Source organism: Octodon degus, unplaced genomic scaffold (genome assembly GCF_000260255.1).
Source record: "Octodon degus isolate 3935 unplaced genomic scaffold, OctDeg1.0 scaffold00211, whole genome shotgun sequence".
In the NCBI taxonomy this organism is placed as follows: domain Eukaryota; kingdom Metazoa; phylum Chordata; class Mammalia; order Rodentia; family Octodontidae; genus Octodon; species Octodon degus.
The window spans coordinates 2,029,673-2,051,190 of NW_004524787.1; the positions used below are offsets into that span (position 1 = coordinate 2,029,673).

Consider the following 21,518-nt stretch of genomic DNA (forward strand, 5'->3'; position numbering starts at 1 on the left):
ATCTTTTTTTATTTTTCATATGTATATATTTTCTAAGATGAATGTGAAGTTCATGTATTGCAAATACATACTAATAACATAACATTATAGAAAAGAAAGTGTAGCCAAAAGGGGTGAGGATCTCACATATGAGACAGAAAGGTAAGTTTACAGACTACTAGTCATTAGCTTCCTGACTGGAGAAGTCTTCTACACCCCAGCAGCTCACAACTGATAAACATTAGTTTATATCTTCAAAACATTTTGGATAGGAGTTACTGTCAAGTTGTTCTGGGACTAACATCTCTGAAGAACCTCTAACCTATAAGTCAGATATTAAAAGCCAAATACACTAAAAATCTTAATGTGAGGCTCTCATTCAAATTCTGCTCAGAATTACTCCAAAGGATTTAACAAGCAGCCCCAGTGATTCTAATCCCTTATATTGAAATCATTGTGTTAAAATTCCTAAAGCTAAGAGTGTTTAGTAACAACTTCACATTACTGCACAGGGTCAGGCACAAGAAACTAGAATATCTGAAACTCTATCTCCATGTTTCTACTTCTCTTAAGTCTCCAGGAAAAAGGGAGGAATGAAAGAGAATTTTCCCAATTCACCTAAAATGTGATCTATGTTTGCCTAAGGAGAGGAAATTAGTGAGAAAATATTCTCTCAGGTTTTCACGAGACCAAATTGGCCAAGCAATGGCCATGACTCATCCACATGGCTGACACTGACAAAAGATCTACAAACTGCTGTACAGGGTTTCAGGGTAAATCCGGAGAGATCTTGACTGACCTTGTCAGATGCAAAAGTTACATGTCTTGTTATATAGATCTTTCTTTATCTTGGTCTTAACTATCCAGCAGAAAAGTATAAACATGAGGTATAAAAAGTAATGCCATATTAATATGCTGAACTATAAAAGGCTCAAGTCAACAACTTCTGACATTACCAGTTTTGCAGATAACCTACTACTATTAGGGACTACTGGACTATATTGGATTATTTTGCTGAATTCATGCACCTACAATATGTGAATGGCAATAGAATATCCATCTCTGAAAAAAAACTAAACAAAAATAGGAGATACAAATGAATAACCATTTTGTATCTGTATATACAAAATAGGATAGATATACAAATACATTCTCAGATCAAAAAAAAAAGATTTGTACTAATAGTTTTTAGACAAGATATCATGTCTGCATCTTGTACTAAGAATAACTAGTATGAAGATAATATGCAATGTATTATTAAAACTGTCCTACTAAACTGTTTTGAAACTGTGTCATTGCTTATTTCTTTTTCAATAAAATTAACTTTTAAAAAAGTGATCTGTATTTGCTAGACTTGTCTTTTTTTATTTTTCGGCAGAACTGGGGATTGAACTCAGGCCCTTGCCCTTGCCAGGGAAGCACTTATTCTACTGAGCCATCTCCCCAACCCCTAGAGTTGTATACAATGTACTTAAGGCAGCCATATTGTAAGAGATAAATTATTACTACAATAACAATAACAGACTCAGCAACGCCCTCTGCATTAGTTGCTGAGTAAAAAATATGCCATAACAAACTGAAGAATGTCTTTAACCCTTTCCTGTCTGTTGAGCAAGACAGTCCTATACTCAAAATGTTCCTGTTCAAGGTGTCATGCATGCCCTTGGGCTAGGTACTAAAGCTCCAGTGACCAACTGAGGGCTCTTGGTAACTTCATTCCCTGATAACGGCAGTTTAGGACAAACCTAGAAGAAAAGCAGGGGAGCTCAAAAGCCTAAAGTCCCTGAGGTCATCTAGACTGCCTTGGCACCTGTACCTGACTTCTTGATTTTGTGTGTGTGTGATTCTACTGGGACCAATCTTGAAAGCCTTCTTTTTTCCTGGACTATGACTTGAAGCCTAGTCTTGTAGTTTCCTAGACAGGGTGGGAGTTTCTCTAGGTTTCCAGAATGGTAGGAGGAGGGGGCTAAAACGACATGAAGAATCTGTCCTCTGTGCCTCCCACATGCATAGTTCTATACTCATCAACACCAGAGGGTAGGTGGGCAAAGCAAAGAGAAGGAAAGACATTTTTCTCCATTTGGCAGATTCTATGTTAGGAGGGCTGAAGATGGGGAGAGGAGCAGAGGAAGAGACAGGTTGGAACTAAGGGTTCTAATATTTAAATGTGGCCCTCTGGCCTAAGGTGATGACAACAAAAACAGCATATAGTCAGGAGCACTGCGACCTCTCCTGTCTGGAGAATAGGATGGAAAAGTATATTTTAATCAACTTATACCACCTTGAAGTCTCAGTATGTCCACCCTGGATACTGGATTGCTAAGCTCTGGGTCTTTGTATACATTTCCAAAGGAAATGTAAGTGTCTCCAGGGGCATCATTACAACCCAGATAGGAAATCTACATCTAAATAGCCCATCAGAAAATAAAAGATAGTTTCCAGTAGTTCACTGACTTCCTTCTGTCTTTTGGCTCACAGTAAAAGAAAAGAAATCCAACTAAAGCCACAACACCTAACACTGCTTCTAGTGCATATCAGAAGCCTTCTGTGCTTAGGAGTGGAACATGTTTCTCCTGAAAAAATCTACTACGCTCTGGGTTCTCAGCAGACATTCATTAAATAGTAGATGATTTAGAGAGCAGCATTTAGTGAGCAACAACCAGCTCTCAAAATGAGCCAGTGACTCAAATTGGATAATCAGTCTTCTAATCAGACATTGTTGTAAAGACTTCAAGTGATACAACATCTAAACTCAAGCTTCAGACAGGACACAAGAGAAGCCAAATCAGATCTACACTCAGGGTTCTGGAATGATGGTACCAGGTCTGTGTCTGGAGAAAAAGTATTTGTGTTTATAACAAAAGAACTTCCAGTAGGTTACTCAAGTTTATATAGAAGAAGCTACTTTCTATCTGAGCTAGGTAGAGAATGTAGGGGTAGAGAAAGGAGGGGACCCAAAGTGGCTGACTGGGGAAAAAAGCATCCAGGTAGTGCCAGGGTTTGAAGCTACTCTTCTTGACACTGTGCAGGGTTCAAGAGCCTGAAAGACAATGGATAATTTTACTCAGGATGGATCAATATTGGAGAGCTATCACAATGAGGCCAGTCTTCAATTTTACAAGTAAGAAAACTGAGGTTCCAAAAATTAAGTTGCTTAAAGTATTAATCTAGTCAGTACCAGAATGAATACTAGAAACCAAGCTGATAGTCTTTTAGAAGGATGTATGCCAATTGCTTTTGTACTCTACTCTCCATTTTTTTTTCAATTTTTAAAAATGAAAGGGGCCGGGGAGATGGCTCAGTGGAATAAGCGCTACCCTGGCAAGCGCAAGGGCCTGAGTTCACCCCCAGCTCCACAAAAAAAAAGAAATAAAGAAATAAAGAAAAGAAAAGAAAAGACAAGAAAGCTTAGCATCTTTCACTTAAAAAATAGTAGCCATGAAATAAGAGATGTCAAATTCTTTCTTATCATGTTAATATCTATATGTATCCCACTATTTTAGAAAGCTAAATTAGATATAAATTAATATACAGTCAGAGAGGGACTGGGCTCTCAAGAAAGCAAGTAAAAATAAAGACACCAAAATTGCAAGTAGTGGCACATCTAAAGAAGGCCAGGCTTCAAGACAGATGCAATCACCAGGTCTACATGCCTCCTTAAGGAATAAATAATAACTTGGAATTATTCCACAGTTAACACCACCAGCTCCAGTAGGTCCAGACAGGCATCAGTCGCCCAAGTGTGTGACCAGAGCATCTGAGCCCATTCCTTCCCCCAAATGCCTTTGTGTTTTACACATACCCTGGCTGTGGGACTCATTTCCTTATTGATTCAATATTAGCTAAGTGGTTATACTTGAAATACTATTGGTTGGTGGCAGTCTGACCTACACTGTAATATCACTGTATAAATTACCCGAAAAAGGATCTTGTTGTCAACACACTTGTGACCCTCCTGTATCTCTGAGGCTATCTCTCAATATAAACCTTTTCTACTGTTAACCTTCATTGTTCCTTAGAATGTGTTCTTCAATTTGGAGAGACAGAAATTTGGCACAATCTGACATTTAGCAGGTTGTAAGTTACAATTTTCTTATGTCACCATAGCATCCTGTAAGCCTCAAATATAGATAATAAAAATTTTACTAAACAAACAAGAAAACACTTCTTCTTATATCCAAATACTAATAAAGTACGTACTTTATACAAATTGCCAAACAGAAATTCAGAACCATCATTAACGATTTAACGCATGAAGAATTTCTGCGAATTTCTCCCTGAGCTTTACTGTAGAGATCACAGCTCTATAGACATTCTTTCTTCAGAGGTAAAACTAGAGCTTGCTATTGCAAGGGTTCCAAAGAGGGCTGACCTGTCTGGAGAATTGAAGAATAAGAACTTAAAATGATAATCGAATAACTTAGAGAACCACTCTCATCACCAGATAGCTTTGCTTGGGAATCTCAAGTTCAAATGCATACTAAAATATAAATTATAGTAGAAAACACAATGGCACAGGAAAAATGGGCTCAAACATTGGCTTCATTAGTGACTTTTTGTTGTGTATTTGGATAGATCTACCTTCTTTCTGAGCTAGCTGAATTAGTTCATTCTAAATAGAAAGCTAAGTAAAATAAGTCAGATACATAAGCTAGAATACAATTCTCTCATATGAACAATGCAAGATAAAAGATTGATGGAAGGAATTAGGAAGATAAATCTTTTACAAGTGGTACTATCTGAGAGATGAAGCACAGGGGAATGGAAGGGAGAAATAAAAAGATTTAAGATATTTCATATACATATACCAAATATCCACAAGGAATGCAAACATTGTATGTCACAAACATGTTCTAGAAATTACAATAACAATAATAAAAAGGAGGAAAGGGGATCTAGGGACAGAGCATTGGGGGGAGCAAAAGAAAGGGAAGGAAAGTTAAAAGAATCAAATACATTAAGTACATGTACCCACTCCCTAAAATGAACACAAACTTTATGTGCTAAAAGCATGGCCTAATACAATACAATGAAATTAGACAAAACAAAACAAAATAAGGATATGAATAAATAAAGAAGAGAAAATTGAGATTACTTTTGAGCTATGCTGCTACCTTGCTCTTCAAAAGTTTTTCTTTCTTTGTTTTGTTTTTCTGTACTGAGAATTGAACCAAGGCCCTCACACATGCTAGGAAAGCACTCCATCACTGACCTACATCCCTCACTCATTTTATTCTGAAACAATGTCTCACTAAGTTGCCCAGCCTGGCCTCAAACATGTGACACTTCCCAAACTCCCCACCTCTGTCTCTGCCTCAAAGATATGACCTGAGGAGGGGTGATGTCCAGTACACAGGCGGCTTTGGGTTCCACTAGCAGAAGCAAGAACATTACCCCTTCCAGCCAATTTAGGTCACTGAGTTCCAACAAACCCAGTATCTTCTCCCTAAAGTTTAAGCAGGACCTCTTGTATTTGCTCAGCATATTATAGTTTCTAAATTGTCTTCACATTCAGAAGTTCATTAAATCCTCCCAGCAATTCTGAGATAAGCAGAGAAAGAATAAGTTGCTGCTTTCTAAATATAAGGAAACAGGCCTAGACAAAAGAAGGCACATAGCTAACCCAAAGCAGAGGTCAGGAAAAAAGCCAGATGTTTTGTCACAAGGTCTAATATTCTTTCTCAATAAGAAAAAAAATGGTTAAAATTTATTGAATGTTTAAGATGTATGAGATAAATCTAATGTTTTACATATAGTAATATTTGATCCCAGTTTAAACATGAAGAAACTAGCATTTAGGAAGATGAACTGATCGATGAACATCACACAGGGCCAGAATCAGAAACCAGAAAGTTATACAATCAAACCAGTACTCTGAAATGTTGTTCTCCACAACACATCTCAAATGCATATCAAAGTAAAGAACAGTAGGTATAGTATGTCACCAAAGAAAGTACAGAGTAATTAATTATATTTGCTTATATATCCATAAACAATATTTTTGGACGTATTTATGGGTGACCTCTGTAGAGAAAAGCTGGGTTGCTACATGGCTGGGGTGGGGAGGTAGGCTTTAAACTATATATTCTATTTATCTTTTAAATTGTGAACCATGTATTCCCTATTCAAAACTAAAAATTTCTAAAAGAGGTGTTTAAGGTCAAGTGAGTCCAGAAAATTGCATGGCTGCTTCTTGGTAGGGATGTGAAAGCTCACACTTCCCTATTTACCTCTCTACCCTCTCAAACTTCAAAGATAAAAAAAGTATGTGGCCCCTGTAATTCTCCAGTCCCTTCTGTTGCTTATCTAATCCTCTTGAAGGATCAATAACTGTTGTTATTCTGCAGTGCTTAACAACATAAATGAAAATACAGATTGCATGAGGCTTCACTAGAAAATCAGGAGTAACTGAAAAGTAATGCACTGTCAGCAAGACAGATGGCATAAAAGGCCTTTTCCCCCAATGACTACCACCCAAATCCTGACCACCATATTCCCTCCACCACCTTTTTACCACTCTGACTCATCATGCCTAGCTTTCCCTCTCCTGAGTTAAGAATGGCAGAAATAAGCAAACAATAAAGGCTCTATGAAATCTAGCCTAGCTCAAGAGTCTTTGGTTGCACAAAGGAAGAATATACTGAGAGAGAAAAAGTAAATCCATCTGGATTTTAATCTTCACATTAAAGCAGAAGAATCAACTCATACAGTCTCTAAGACCTCTTAACTTTGGTTCTTGCATTTTCACAATTTTATCTCATAAGAGTTAGCAAAGTCTATGCTTTTACATATATTTACTGAAACTGCTTCTTCCTTTGGCACTAGGAATAACTGAGGGGCAGGTTGGGGTGACGAGCTGGGATAGGAGTCAAAAGACATAGCTTCTAATACTAACTAAATCCACTGTTAGCTAATCCTGTAGTGCCACTCTCAATGTCCCCTTCTCTGAGCCTCAGTAAACTCATCTGTAAAATGGATGAAACAATGTTTAACCAAATGGTATGGGAAAGAAGTTGAGAAGTTAAGTGAAGATAAGCACTAAGCTCCTCTCAATTACCTCCAAATTACCTTTAATTAGAAGCTGAATGAAACGAAATCTTAACATAAATAACACAACATATGCTCAATTATTCATTTATGCTTTCCTATGGATTAAACCCAGTTCCATTTCACTGAAGTGCATCCCTAGCCCCTTTTACTTTTTATCTGGAGACAAGGTGTTGCTAAATTGCCCAGGCAGGGCTCAAACTTTTAAAACTCCTGCCTCAGTATTCCACAATGCTGGGATTACTGGTATGTACCACAACACGCAGATTTATTGTCAACTGTTACATGATAAATTCCTGATTATTTGTCACAATATATTCTTGTACTTTCCAAATCTCATATGATATAACAATTGTGCCTATTTTATAAGACCAGAAGATTGAGACACAGGAATATTTTGCCTACAATATGCATGGGGAGGTAGTGGGAGTGAGCTACATAATCTTATTTCTGATCAGTTCCCTGTCAACAAAATAGATGAAATAACCATGAGCACAAACATAAACAAATTATTCTCCCAGGACCACAGCTGGGACATTAGGCAGCTTCCTGTGGCAGTCAACCTAGACCTTGCTCTACCCAGTTTAGTAAGAATAATTCTATCCCATGACGTTTCACTTTACCCCACTATCTGGGCTCCCTAAGGACCCCAAATCACCTAATCACATAAATTCTGCAACCCTGTTTTCTTTGCCAGAAGGTCTGAACCAGTATTGAAAACCATCTGCATAGGGCCAGGGAGATAGCTCAGTAGAATAAGTGCTTGCCTGGCAAGCGCAGGGTCCTGCATTCAATCCCCAGTACCACTAAAAAAAATCATCTGCATATGTGGGGTGATCTTATGAAGATCCCTTCCCTTGATCCCACTGTTGGCTTTTTAACATTAGTCAGGTACAATTAGTGATTGGCATAAAAAATTTTGTGAATGGAGAAAATGCTCACCTTCAAAGCACTTTCTTAACACTTAGCATATCTGAACCTTGACATTGTCTAAGATTAATAATGGTGGCTTCACTAGTAGACCAATAAATCTCAGGAGAGTGGAACCTAACTGGGGGTTAGCCTAAGAAGTAAAGTAGCAAGGGCAGTTCATGTACTGTGACTTCAATTTGAAAGCTGAGATGTGGGCATAAGGCTTCTACAGTCAACCCAGAGGAAAAGTTTGGGTCTGGTGATCTGCCTGGCACATTCTGGCTGCTTTTCTCACTGCTCCCCAGGCTTTACTGAGAACAGTATATGGTACCTTCCTTACAGCTCCAGCTTTTGGTACCAAGAGCCTGAAAGGTTTCCTCAGGACACCATGACCTGGTTTCTAGCTTGAGGAACTCTAAATATAGCAGCCACTCATTAGTGGGGCCAGATGGCCCAAGCTGCTGTGCCCAGGGGCTGGGTTGTGGTCATTAAGGACCTGTCTGGTCTCTCAATCCACTACTAACAGAGGAGAGGCTGGGCCATTGCCTAGTGGAGTATCCCTTTAGGCAACCTACCACTTCCCCTCTAAACTATAATTCAGATATATTTACTCTGTTACTTCATTCCCAAAAAAATATATAATTTAGTATTCAATGACTAGATTTTCAGGGGCCAGGGAGACAGCTCATAGAATAAGCACTTGCCTGGCAAGCACAAGGGCCTAAGTTCAATCCCTGGTTCTGCCAAAAAAAAAAAAAAAAAAAAAGACCGGGGATTGAACTCAGGCCCTTGCGAGGCAAGTGCTTATTCTACTAAGTCATCTCCCTGGCCCTAAAGACTAGATTTTCTAAGGCATTGTTTTATGATCATATCACTCCATAATGGTTTGCAAGTGTACTGAAGAACAAGAGTAGGCTCAAACTTTCTACATTGACCTAGAACAACTTGCAACTTTCTCCACCCTCTATCTACATCCTTCTGTAAATTCATGTCTAAGGGCTCAGATCTGAGCCCTGTTTGTCCTGTGGGTCAGCTACAACATCATTTTAGCATCTATTTTATTACTGAGTTCACAGACCTCTAAAACTGATTTCATAATAAAACATGCCATAGAAAATTGATGGAAGCCCCGAAAGGTAGAGAAGGCTGACCCTATGAGGATACTTTCTGCATAGGACTGTCTAGATCCTGTGAGGGTATCACATAGATGTGTTCAAGTGTGTTTCATGGGGATATCTTCATTTTTTCTTGAGTTTGTTCTTAAAAGTGTGTCTCAGGTGAGACCCCGGGGTTGAAAACACATCTGAATATTTATTTCCATGTATCTCATATGTGTGAGTATACAGTTGTGCCTTGTATGTACCCAAGTGCGTTCGCACATGCAAATGTGCACAAGTATGCCTCATGTGTCACTATATATGTACCCTATTTGTGCTGTGAATGTCAAGTATGCCTTATGACCAATGGAATGTATGTGATTCATATGTATCAGTGTGAAGGCATACTCCACCTGTGTATGCCCAATGTGTGTCATAAACATGTTCCATATGTCTGAGTATGTTGTGTATGCTACATGTTACTATAGCATATATATGTATATGTGGGTATGGTTGAAGGGCATAGACAGATAACAAGGCTGAATCAGTTTTGCTCAACAATTTGTTCCTGCAACTAGCATTGCTTAAAATCATGTGAGTCAGTCTGTAAATAAGCAAGACAAAGAATGTTGGTCGAAATTGTATTATTTCTAAGAGTTAAATAGAACAAGGATTGAAAATCAACTAACGGTGAAATTTGGGTGAGTCCTTGCTTCTCCTTATGCCATAATTTTCCCAGCAATAATGTAAGGGAAATTTAATGTATTTTTTTAATCTCATCTAGTGACTTCTCAACTTAAGCACCGTGAATTGTGGTCCCCCCCCTCACCACCACAAAGCGTCATTGTACTGATGTGCACATTCAAGTCAACACCTGGAGATGTTTCACACTAGCAATGCCCTCTCTAAACAATGGCAAGCTCCTGGCTGCCCATACTTAGTCATTCCATACTCCTTTTCTCAAGGGCCTGAGACAACTAGAATAAAACTGATAAACACACAACCTCAAATATCTTCATCAAAGCCAGGCAAAACATGTGGTTTATCCAGTCATTCTTCCTCATCCTTTGAAAGGACTACAAAAACTAGTAAGGATAATGAGCCAACTTTTAAATGCAAGGTCTACTCTTTTAAGAACTAGGATAGATAAATCTACAAAAAGAAAACATCCAAATTAAGCAAAGCACAAAGGGCCACAAAATTGAGGGTCACTTTTCAGCACTGGCAAGACCTCATGCATTCCTATACAATGCACTGGCAAGACCTCATGGATTCCTAGACAATATGATATACAAATAGACATACTATAGATCTAGTAGATGTTTCTGAAGTCTCAATTAATGGCTCAGTGCTAAAAAGGCTGGAGTCATTTAGTGGTATTTACCTACATTCCTCTGCTATGTTAACTTTTATTTTTAAAAAATCAGCAAGGGCTGGTGAGATGGCTCAGTGGTCTAAAGCACCTACTTAGAACAAGCTAAGCTAAGCAAAAGCACAGTGACCGCGGTTCAATCCCCAGCACCACATGCCAGCCAGCCCCGCCCCCTGGTAGGCTGAGCTGGCCACACACACACACAGTAAATAAATAAATTTAAAAAAAATCAGCAAGATGTGGTGGCATAGCTCCCAGCACTTAAACAGCTGAAGCAAGAGGATTACTGCAAGCTCAAGGTCAAACTGGAATACATAGCAAGACCCTGTCTCAAAAAAAGAAAAAGGCAGGAGGTGGCACACACCTGCAATCCCAGCACTCAAGAGACTGAGGTTGGAGGATCACCATATGTTAAAGGCCAGACTTGGCTACATAACTGAGTTCAATGCCAGTCTAGAATACATCAAGCGACCCTCGCAAAAGCCAAGTTACAGAAGTCACACTCAAAATTAATTCTTTTCTCAAAGTCAGTTGGTAGTGATAGATTGGTAGGACCAAATACTATATGCTGGGCTTCTCCACTGTCTACTAAAAAGGAACATTAATCTGATTCAGTAAAAGCAATTCTTGAGAATAATCTTAGCATCATCCAGGTCACAGGGACATGGAGAAAGGGTCAATGGATTAGGAACAGAAAACTATACAATAAGTTTTGTATTCTTGCCCTATGCCCAATGCAGTGAGTTTCCAAACAAAATGATGCAGATAAAGATGAAGTTGGTCAAGCCAACTTGTTCCATGTAGGTCACTGGGAAAAAACTTTAATTTCTAAAACTACTTTTAATCATACCATGAAAAGCCAGTAATGTCCATCACAAATTCAAACCAAGGACTTAGTGGACAAAGCTGGTTTTTAATTCCTAACTACCTAGAAGGTTCTGGCTTAATGGGTTAGAAAAGGTGCTAAATAAAAACAATGCTGGCTTTCTTCCAAGCTCCTCTTTTGGTTTTCAAAAGATAGGGTGTGAGAAATCTAGCTTGCTATTCATAGCAACATGTGTGTGCCTCCATGGAGAAAGAGCTAGGTGTAAATAAAAGCTTTTTGTTTAAAAAGAAAAATCCCAGCTTTCCTCCAAGTACCCAAAGCATAGGGCAGTCACAGGGTTTTTCCTCTTCTTAAATGGAAAGAATCTTCTGTGCTACAATGGAAACTGAGATATAAAAATAAAGGGAGATTTTTCAAGGTCACTCACTTCATATTTGTAGCCCCTTTGTTTATTTTTAGGGAATGTCTACTGAATGTCAGACCAGACTCCTACACTGTAGCAGCTACCCATAGAAGACTTTTGTCTCAAAAGAATTCTGAGAGATTCTGAGCCCCAATTTTTGGCAAACAAAGTCAAAGAAAAATATTTGCCCAAGGTCACAAAACGAAAAATGATAGAAACTAGTGTTTCAATGACCACCTGCTTTCCATCATACCATAATGATTTCCTAAATCACTCTTGAAAGCCAGAATACCTTATACATCTCATGGGTTCAAGAACTTATTACTATCATGTAATGTTGTAGTTCCAGCACTAACACCAATGCCCTGTGTTCCCTTGGACAAGACCTTTTCCTCTCTCTGCCTCATTATCCAGCTTCTACAATGAGAAGATCAGGTCCTGGAGTTTTAGCATCCTTTCAGTAGAAGATAAAGCTGTCTACAATAACTTAAATGGCAGTATAACTTGTAGAGCTTCAGCCCAGAAGAACAGGCAGGAAGTAGCTATATGACAATGACTTTTTGAGCTCAATTTTCCTCATCTGTAAAATGGAGAAAGTCTGGGCCCTACCTACTTCAACAGAGCCACAAGAATGACATAGCAAGACGATGTATAAACCCACCAAAAAATATATACAGTATTTAAGAGGGAGAGTCAAGAATCAAGTATCTACTAGTCCTAAAAGATTTTTTCTAAATTCAGATAGGTACCACATGTGTTCTGTCCAATAAATCTTGAGTTTTCTTGTGCATTTCAATCTGGATTTGCAACAGAAACATGTTATTTGGTTTCAAATCCGAAGAAAATAAATCCCTTCTTCCCTGAGTCTTAAACACAAATCTGCCTTGGCACTTTGCCTTTGTTTCTGAGCCTTGCCACCATGCCAGAATTATCAGAGCCTATTCCACTACTAAAGACACCCTAGCTAGGCCCCTATGCCAATGCCAAAGCACCAATTGCCCAGATCTCATCAGCTAGCATAGTTCACACAGAGAGGCAGAAGAGAGTAGGTGGAGTAGAGGCTGTGGGAGGTTCAGCTAAAAGTAGACACTGCCTTTAGGCACCACAGTATGAGGGGGTGGGGGTGGGTTCTTCTCACATCCTTCCTGCAGCCAGCTGGGCATGGAGGTGTGCAGCTTACCCTCCTCTAATGAAGGCAGGCAGGCAGAGAAATCAGCTGCCAAAACCATTCTCAGAGCTGCCTATGGATGTACAGTGTTGGCCTCTTTCGGGCCCTGAGGGCAGATGGCTACACACCAAAAGGCTGCATCCATAGCTTCCTTCCTCAGGAAAGTTAATGTGGACTAAAAGAGACTCTGTGTTCTCCTCACTCTCATCCCACTGCCTGCCACCCCAAGGGGTGCTTACATAATATCCTTATTCTCCACCTTTAATTCTTACACACTTCTCAGTTCATTTGCTCCACCAAACCTGAAAAAGTATTCAAGTATACCTCCAAAAGAGTACAGAACCAGAACCCTGTAAGGAAGGTAGCAACTGACATTGAGTAAGGGCCTAAAGGCTCAAAAATCAAAGGCCTATCACTTCAGCACTGGACCTTATTTTCCTGTAGTTTCTTAGTTTCTTCAAAGGGGTGGGGGTGGAGAGAAGAGAGAGAGAGAAAGAGACAGAGACAGACAGAGAGACAGACAGATTTTTCCTTAGTTTCTTCACTTGTAAGAGAGCCAGAGTGGGGCCAGGGAGATGGCTCAGTAGAATAACCACTTCCCTGGCAAGCACAAGGGCCTGAGTTCAATCCCTGGTTCCACAAAAAAAAGAGAGAGAACGCGAGAGGCAGAGATGGGGACAGTGTGCTGCAGGCCTGTCCTTAAGTGCTTACTCTCTACCCTTAAGTGATTCTTGGGGAAGCCTGTTCACTTAAATATAAGACTCACCTCTACTCCATCCTTGGCTGCCCTATCTCTCAGTCTGGTTGATCTGGGCAGAGCAATCACCTCCCACTCTCCAAATTCAAATTCCCTTGATGATTGAAGGCTGCATTGACAAGATGGTTGCCTGGATCTTTAGACTGTGTCCTCCACATTCTTTTCAACCCAACTCACTTCACTTTTTTCCTGTATTATACAGAAGCTTCATCTGAGAGTTCATCTGAGAGCATGATTCTTATATAGAAACCACTTTTAACTTGAGTGACATAGAAACTGAAGTCCAAGTAGAAAAGGCCTTGATCAAGATCTGGCAGCAAAAGAATCAGGGCTTAATCTTTTTTTTCTTCCTTTTTTAAAATTTTATTTTATTTTTTATGTATTTAGTACAGGGTCTACAGGATCTCACTGCACAGATCCGACTCATAATGATTCTCCTGTTTTCAGCCTCCCAAGCACTGGAATTACAGGGATTGAACCCCAGTCTCTGCATCTGCCTAGGCAGGTGCTTTAATCCACTGAGCTATCTGGCAATCCCAGCGCTTAATCTTGAGGCCTTTTCTAGTTTTTTTTTTATCTCCTACTATAAGTCTACATATGCTGTTATTCTACTACACTGTTACCAACTCCTGTTTGATGTTCAAAGTTCCAATGATCAATCCTGCTAAGGACCTGCATCTAGTACAGAAAAGTACTATGAACAAGGAAGATCTGGACTCAGACATACCCCACTCGTGTTTCCTAGTTTGCCATCATTCTTTCTTCAAAGTTCCCTCTTGGATTTTGCTCTATGTCAGAGTGGTGCAGACAGCCAAGTTAGATAGAAATATTATAGGCAGTCAGACAGGGCCAGGCCCTCCAAGGAGACAGCACAATAGACAAAAATCCTTACAACTGTGGGAGGGAGGGATGTTCCTGCTGTGAGCCAGAGACCAAACAAATGCTAAACTCCCCGAAGATTAGCATCCCAGATTGATCTTTACCCTGAGAAAGCCAGAAAGAATCTTTATCTGATGGCTACCAGATAAGGTCGTTTTACATTCATGCCCCCTTGCTACGTGACTCCCTTTCCCATTTGGTCCTGGGCCTAATCAATTTTACCTGAACAATGGTACTTGTAATCCCATTGGTTGACCATAGTTTTGTCCCACCTCTTGTCCATATAAGAGAGTTCCCATTCTCTCCACCTTATCCCCACATGGTTTTACACTATAAAAGTCCCTGGAAGAGACAGCTTCCAGTGAACAACCCTCTCGGGGCCCACCTCCTGTCCCTCTCTTGGACAGGAGTTTTCTTTCTCTTAATAAATATATTCTGCTCATAACCTCTGTTTGTTCCTAAAATTCATTCTTCGGTTTTAGAGAACATGAACTCCTGCAGGTCAGGTCGGGAGATCATTTTTCCCTGTCATTTGGAGGTTCCCTGTATCATTTAGAGGTCACCCACCCAAGATCAGTTTTTCTCCCTGTATCAAGAGGACCTCTTTAATTTTCAGAGTCATGACTACTTCTTGAACTCAAATCCACAATGCAGGCTACATTACAGTATGTGGTGACAAGAGTCCTGAGTTCCAGATCAGTCATTACCACTTCTTACTGTGTAACCTTGAAAATGTTATTTAATCTCTCAGAGCCTCATTTTGCAAATTACTTTTATGTTTGGGGAAGGAGCCATAGAAATAACTAGGGAAGTTTGTGGAAATTATTATTATTAATAGTAATATTAACTAAGGGAATGACTTCTTCATGCCACATGAAGGAACTCAGTGCTTTCAAAGCATCTAGTCCCTCACCTATGAGCCTTCCCCAGATATAGGATAGAAAATGGGTTTTGTATCAACATGAGGCAATTTTGAATTATTCAAAACGCATGGGTTTTTTTTAACAAGCTGAATCCCAAACTGGTATACTGCTAGTATTCAGCTCACTATAGGTGTCCCTTCTGTGGTTGGCAGCTATAGTTTACTTGTTACAGAAGACACCTAAGCCAACTATATTTAAAAGGGCAAATGTATTACCCCAGAATTACTCTGATTCTAAATCTAACAGAAATCTTTGGATTTCTTCTGCTAGTTTTGAACTATATATATATATATATATATATATATATATATATATTCATATTAATCATTAATATAAATTACAAAGCAAGCACAAATTAATAGAGCTCAAACAAACATGTGAAACCATCTAATCCACCTTATCCTTATTTTGCAGATGAAAAAATGCATTTTAGAAGGAAGAAATCTGAAATTACTCAGCAGTGAATAAAATCTTTACATAGAGTTGAAGGATTTTTTTCTTAAAAAATTCAAGCCAGCTCACAGTTGGTTAGCTGTCCCCTGGTATCTGTGGGAGATTGGACTATTTCATATACCAGAATCTGAAGATACTAGAGCCCCTTATATAAAATGGTGTAATATTCACATAACCCATGTACATCCTATATATTTTATTTTTTAACTTAAATTTTCCTCTTATTCCTGTTCAAGATATTGGACTCAGTGTCTTGTATGTGTTAGGTAATGGCTCTACTCTGGTATACTGTAAATCACTTAGTACAGGGTCTCACGTGTAAATTTAAGGCCAGACTGGCCTCCTTGGTTTCCTTGGTGAGATCCTGCTTCAAAAATAAATAAATAGTGCCGACAAGATACCTCAGCGGACCAAGCAGCTGCTTAGGCAAGGGCAAAGACTAGGGTTCAATCTCCAACACCACACAGTGCACTGGCCCCGCCCCCAGGTGAGCTGAGGCTGCACCGAGACCCAATGTGGTGGCACATGCATGTAATCCCAGCACTGGGGAGACTGAAATCAGGAGGATCACTACAAGTCCAAGCTGTGTAGTGAGACCCTGTACCAAATACATACATACATACATACATACATACATAAAATAGGGTGCGTATGTACGTCAGCACTCCTTGGCTTTCAATCCCCAGCAGAGAACACAAACATGAACATGAACACACACACACACACACACACACACACACACACACACACATCTATCATGTTCTACTTTTCCAAGAGAGAAAAGGAAATGCAACGCAGAAGCTACAGTTGTGGGACTGACCATTGGCCACATTCTATCCAGTTAAGAAACATCTGGCTCGTGTGCACTGAAAGAAAACAGAGCTCTGGAGTCTGTAATCACATTTACAAAACACTATTTTGTAATCCTTTTCTGAGGGCACCATCGACTTGGTAGATGAAAACTATAAACCTAGTCTTGATGCATACAAAACATATTTTAAAAACCTATATATTATTCTTATTAATACACTAGTAGAATAGATGGCAGCACAACCCCACAGGATCTGCACTAGCTGTTGACTAGAGGTACACAAAAATTAACAGCACTGTCTTTAAGAAGTTTTAGTGCATATCAGAGGAGCCAGATTAACTTTATCACATTAAACATTTTTTTGAATGAACAACTTGATATTCAGTTTTGAAATGGCATAGTGATAGAAAAGATTGGTAATCTGTTGTGAGACATGAAGAAAAAAATTAAAACTCAAGGGTAAAATAATAGATAAAGTAGAGTTTAACTGATACTTCTTGCACAGTACACATAAAAAATTAAACCCATAAAAAGCTAGAATAATGGACCAAACAAAAAATAAAAATTTTCCAGGTGTGGTAGTGCACACCTGCAATCCCATTACTCAGGAGCTTGAGACAAGAGGCTCACCATGACCTCAAGGCCAACTTGGGCTACACAGTGAGTTCAAAGTTAGGCAGAACTACAGAGCAAGACTCTGTCTCAAAAAAAGTAAATATATACATGCATACATACATATATACAATTTAACAAGTTTGGTTCAAAACAATTTTAACTAGTTCAAAATTCCAACTTTACAAGAGAACACTGGAACAAACAAGATACAATTTCAATCCACAAACTCAAAAGACTAAAATAATCGCTCTTAACCCTGATTGCATATTTTAATCATTTCTTAAGAGCTGTAAATTTAAAGAAAAACACTTACTGCCTCAAATCTAGCCACACCAATTAAATCAGGACTTCTCAGAGCAGTGACATGGCAAGGGTGTTTTATAAACTCCCCAAGTGATCTGAATGCTCAGTGAGGGTTGAGAACCAGTAGAAGATTATATTATTACACATTTCACAGATGGATTAAAATCCCTTTTTTACTCAATCCTGGGCACACAGCACCTAGAGTAGCACGACCAGTCCTGGGAAGCATATTTTTAAGGAAATATAGAAAAATATATACAATGGTACCTCGGTTTGGCTCACAGATTTCTTTCCAGGGATTCTGGTCACAAACCAAATCAAATTTCCCCATAAGGTCAACATTGAACCCAACCATTGAGTTTCCAATTCATTGAAAATCTGGAGCCACAAATTCCAATTTGTGGCTATAATAGTGGAAAGAATTAAGTTTATGAACCAAAATATCACTGTATGCTTCAAAATGAAGCACAAATGCATGAAAACTGCAAATCTTTAGAATACATTCTAGCTTTTGACATTTTAGTTTTAGGCTTTCAACAGCTAAATCTTTCACCTTTAAGTCCCAAACAATGGTTTTCCTTGAGAGACTAAAGGGAATTTTGATGCACATTCAAGACAAAAGATAAAATTTTATAGACTGAAGAATTTTGCACAAAAATGTTATACAAAGAAAATGTACTAAAAAGCACAAAAATGTAAGCAAGATGAGGAAGCAAGCATGATTTCAGGGATGACTCACACACACCTCCCTTTTTCTCTTGACCCTTTGCAGCTTAACACTAGCTGGGGATGATCAACTCTTGACTCTCCCACATCTCTAGTGGAAACACAGACCCACTCACATTCTACCAATCTTTCTGACCTTTATTCTTCTCACATGTAAAACTGAAATAGCAATCATCAGTACCCACTTCATAAGGCTGATGTGATGTTGAAATTAGACTAAATGTGACATCAGATTTTAAACTTTATAGGCCCATGCACTAACCAAAAGTCATTATATAGCTGTTACTGTACTATTTCCCAAAATTTCTCTCTCCTGAGTCTCTTCCCTCTTCTAGCTTTTCTTCCATTTTGTACTTTGATGCCAGATCAGAAATATAATGAATTAAATACTCTAGAGAGCTAACGCCACCTATGGAAAGGAGACAATCTGGGCACATATTGGAAGACTTGAGCTTCAATTAAGGATTCTTGGAAAGCTAGATATTCAGTTGGAGGAGAGTTAGAAATATAGACTAGAAAGTCTGTCATTAGCCTCCATTCATTTCTTGAGGAAAAAAGCCACTGGAGCTGTGTCCAGATGTCTAGTAAGTCCTTTGTTGAAGCAGCTGTATTTGGGGAAAAGGGCTCGATTCCCATAACCCTGCCCAGAGAAAATACTCCCCAAGCCACAAAAAGATCACAGGATGAGATGGCAGAAATGCTAAACATACTGTGGCAGCAGCTCTGTAACTACCGGTGTGTCCTCTGATCACAGCCAAGCACTCTTACATGGCCTTTCCCACAGGGCATTAAAACATTTCACCCATTAGCTTTCCAGGGAACATCAGCTCCCTAGAAGCATAAACACACACGTGGGTGAGATAATTTGAACCAGCCTTGTTCACCAGCTCGGCAAAAAAATTTACTCTTTCAATTTGTCCAGCCTGCCCAGTCAGCAGTCACTGAATCAAAGAAAACTGCAGTAAATTTCACTGCAGCTGGTCTAGGCAAGGATCCCCAAGCACTTCTCAAAATTGGGGTTAACTGCCTACGTAAATATTGCAGATTGTGATAGATGTAGGCAATCTTCATGAAAACGAAAAGGGCTGTGCATTTTATTCCCAGTAAGCTATCACTTCATTCTTCCTACCAAAGCCAATAATCTGAGTGAAAAACTATGCTTGTCAACATCTGTAGACTTCCTGAACTAAAGCTAAGCAGTTAAGTAACTCAGTTAATCCCAAGGAGAGAAATCTGGACTGTGAGTCTTCCAATAAATAAGTCTATATGTCTGTTATAGACATACTTTCTAGATATCTGCAGGTAAGAAAGGTTGTCTTATCTCTTCCCCAAATTCATCTCCCCAACCCCTACTCGGCTCCAGTCCCTGTCCAGTCACAGTACTGCCTGGATTGTTAGAGGGATGATAGTGAAGCTCCGTGAGAACTGTGTAATGAAGCCGTTGCTAGGATACTAGTAGAGGGCATTTTCATTAATTCCTTTGTGGAAATCATGAAACCAAAATCACTGAACTGGGATTTTGTCCCTCCTAGTAGAAAAAGCTTATTTTCTACTTAAAGGAATGAAAAAACAAAAAGGCAAGATTGAGCTTTACTAGCAAAAGTTGTGACAAATCAGGGAGGAAAAGTCCTCTTGTCTTCCTTACTTCTCACCCACTTAAGAGTGGGGAGGAAGAAGTTGGTAGTTTAGGAAAGAGGAAAGAAAGAATGGGAAAGATTAAGAGACAAAGCAAGAAAAAAAGAGAGAGAAAGCACATCAAATGTATACAGCTCCACTCCTCTGGACTGCATTTCTCATTTTCTCACTTTCTCTTTTTGCATTCCCTCACATATCTGAAGGAGAAATGCCAAACCTTTATGATTCATACAACTAAAAAGCCACATTTTAGACTTTCGTTTTCTACTCAAACTGTCTTCTAGCTAGCTGCTCTAAAGTGACCTGCCATCTAGCTATACCTACACCTTATGTGAACTACCACAGCTGACTTACTGATGGGATGAATCACTGAAACTAATCCTTTAGGCTGGGGAGCATCAGATGGTGACAGGACTGTTATGGGGACACCCATCCATCCTAGCATCATTTAAATCTTCACAAGCCCTAGCACAGTGGGCCATCCAGAACTGTAACAATCAATACTCTCTTTCCTCATTCCTATCACCATCACTCTCAAGAGTGACCACAGACTGCCACGATCCTGCATACAAACATTTCCAAAACCTTTCTGCCAAGGGTTTGCCATGAAACCAGAGGAGAAGAGATTTCATGATATAACTTAGTCATAAACATATGTTAAAGATTAGCCTTATAGGCCCCCCTTCTGCGCTTAGAAAAATGAAAAAAAAAGTCAAAAAGCATTCCCATGGTGCTGTCCCCATTTTCTTTACCACACAGCTAGGCCAAAAATTCCTTAGGGAAAGCTCTAAATATCAATAACCAGATATCCACGTACTTGTCCTATGACCCTTAGTTTTCATTTTATTTTTCTTTTCACTTGTTTTCAGATTATCCCCTTAGACCTTCAACTCTAATGGGTGTTCCAAATCCCAGAATACAAAATCTTGAAGTTACTTAATCCAATCTTTTCAAAATGCCACTATCTACAAGAAATTCAAACTCATTGAGGAGGAAAAAAATGCACCAAGTTAAACAGCTACTGTGTGGGAAAAAATCAGATCTGTAGCTGCCTGGCATTGAGATTTTTTCCCAACTCACCAACACTGTCTCAAAACAAAGTGCCAACACAAGACACATGATATAATGTTTAATTTAAATAACATCTCTAGTGAGGTACTGGAGATTGAATAGTCCCTTTTTATTTTGTATTTTGGACAGGGTCTTGCTTGGACAGCCTTAGCATCCCAAGAGCTAAAGTTACAGGTATATGCCAATGCACTTGGTTAGATTCTCCTTGAAAAAAAAAGAAAAGTTCTTGATTTCACCCAAAGGGACCTCACACAAGACAAAAGACTAATTATGAAGAATCAATGCCAGAAATTTCCCAAATCATGCTTATACCATTACTTATACTATGATATCAAACAAGAAAAACAAAAACACTCCCTTCTTGCTTCTCACCCACACAGTCAGAAATTCAGTTTTGAGACTCAAAACCTGGACTGACATCATTAAATAATACTCTAAGTCCAATGGCCAGGACAACTGCAAACACCTAACCCCCCCCCACACACACACCCTTCACAGCCCCTCTCTCTTCATAATCATTTCCAAAGAGATTGAACATCAA

At 39.1% G+C, this 21,518-nt stretch overlaps 1 protein-coding gene across 7 annotated transcripts in view; it reads right to left on the minus strand.

Moving 5' to 3' along the window:
* Positions 1–21,518, minus strand: part of Arhgef9 (Cdc42 guanine nucleotide exchange factor 9) — a 265,414-nt gene that overhangs the window by 205,327 nt on the left and 38,569 nt on the right. The gene's annotated exons all lie outside the window — the stretch shown is intronic.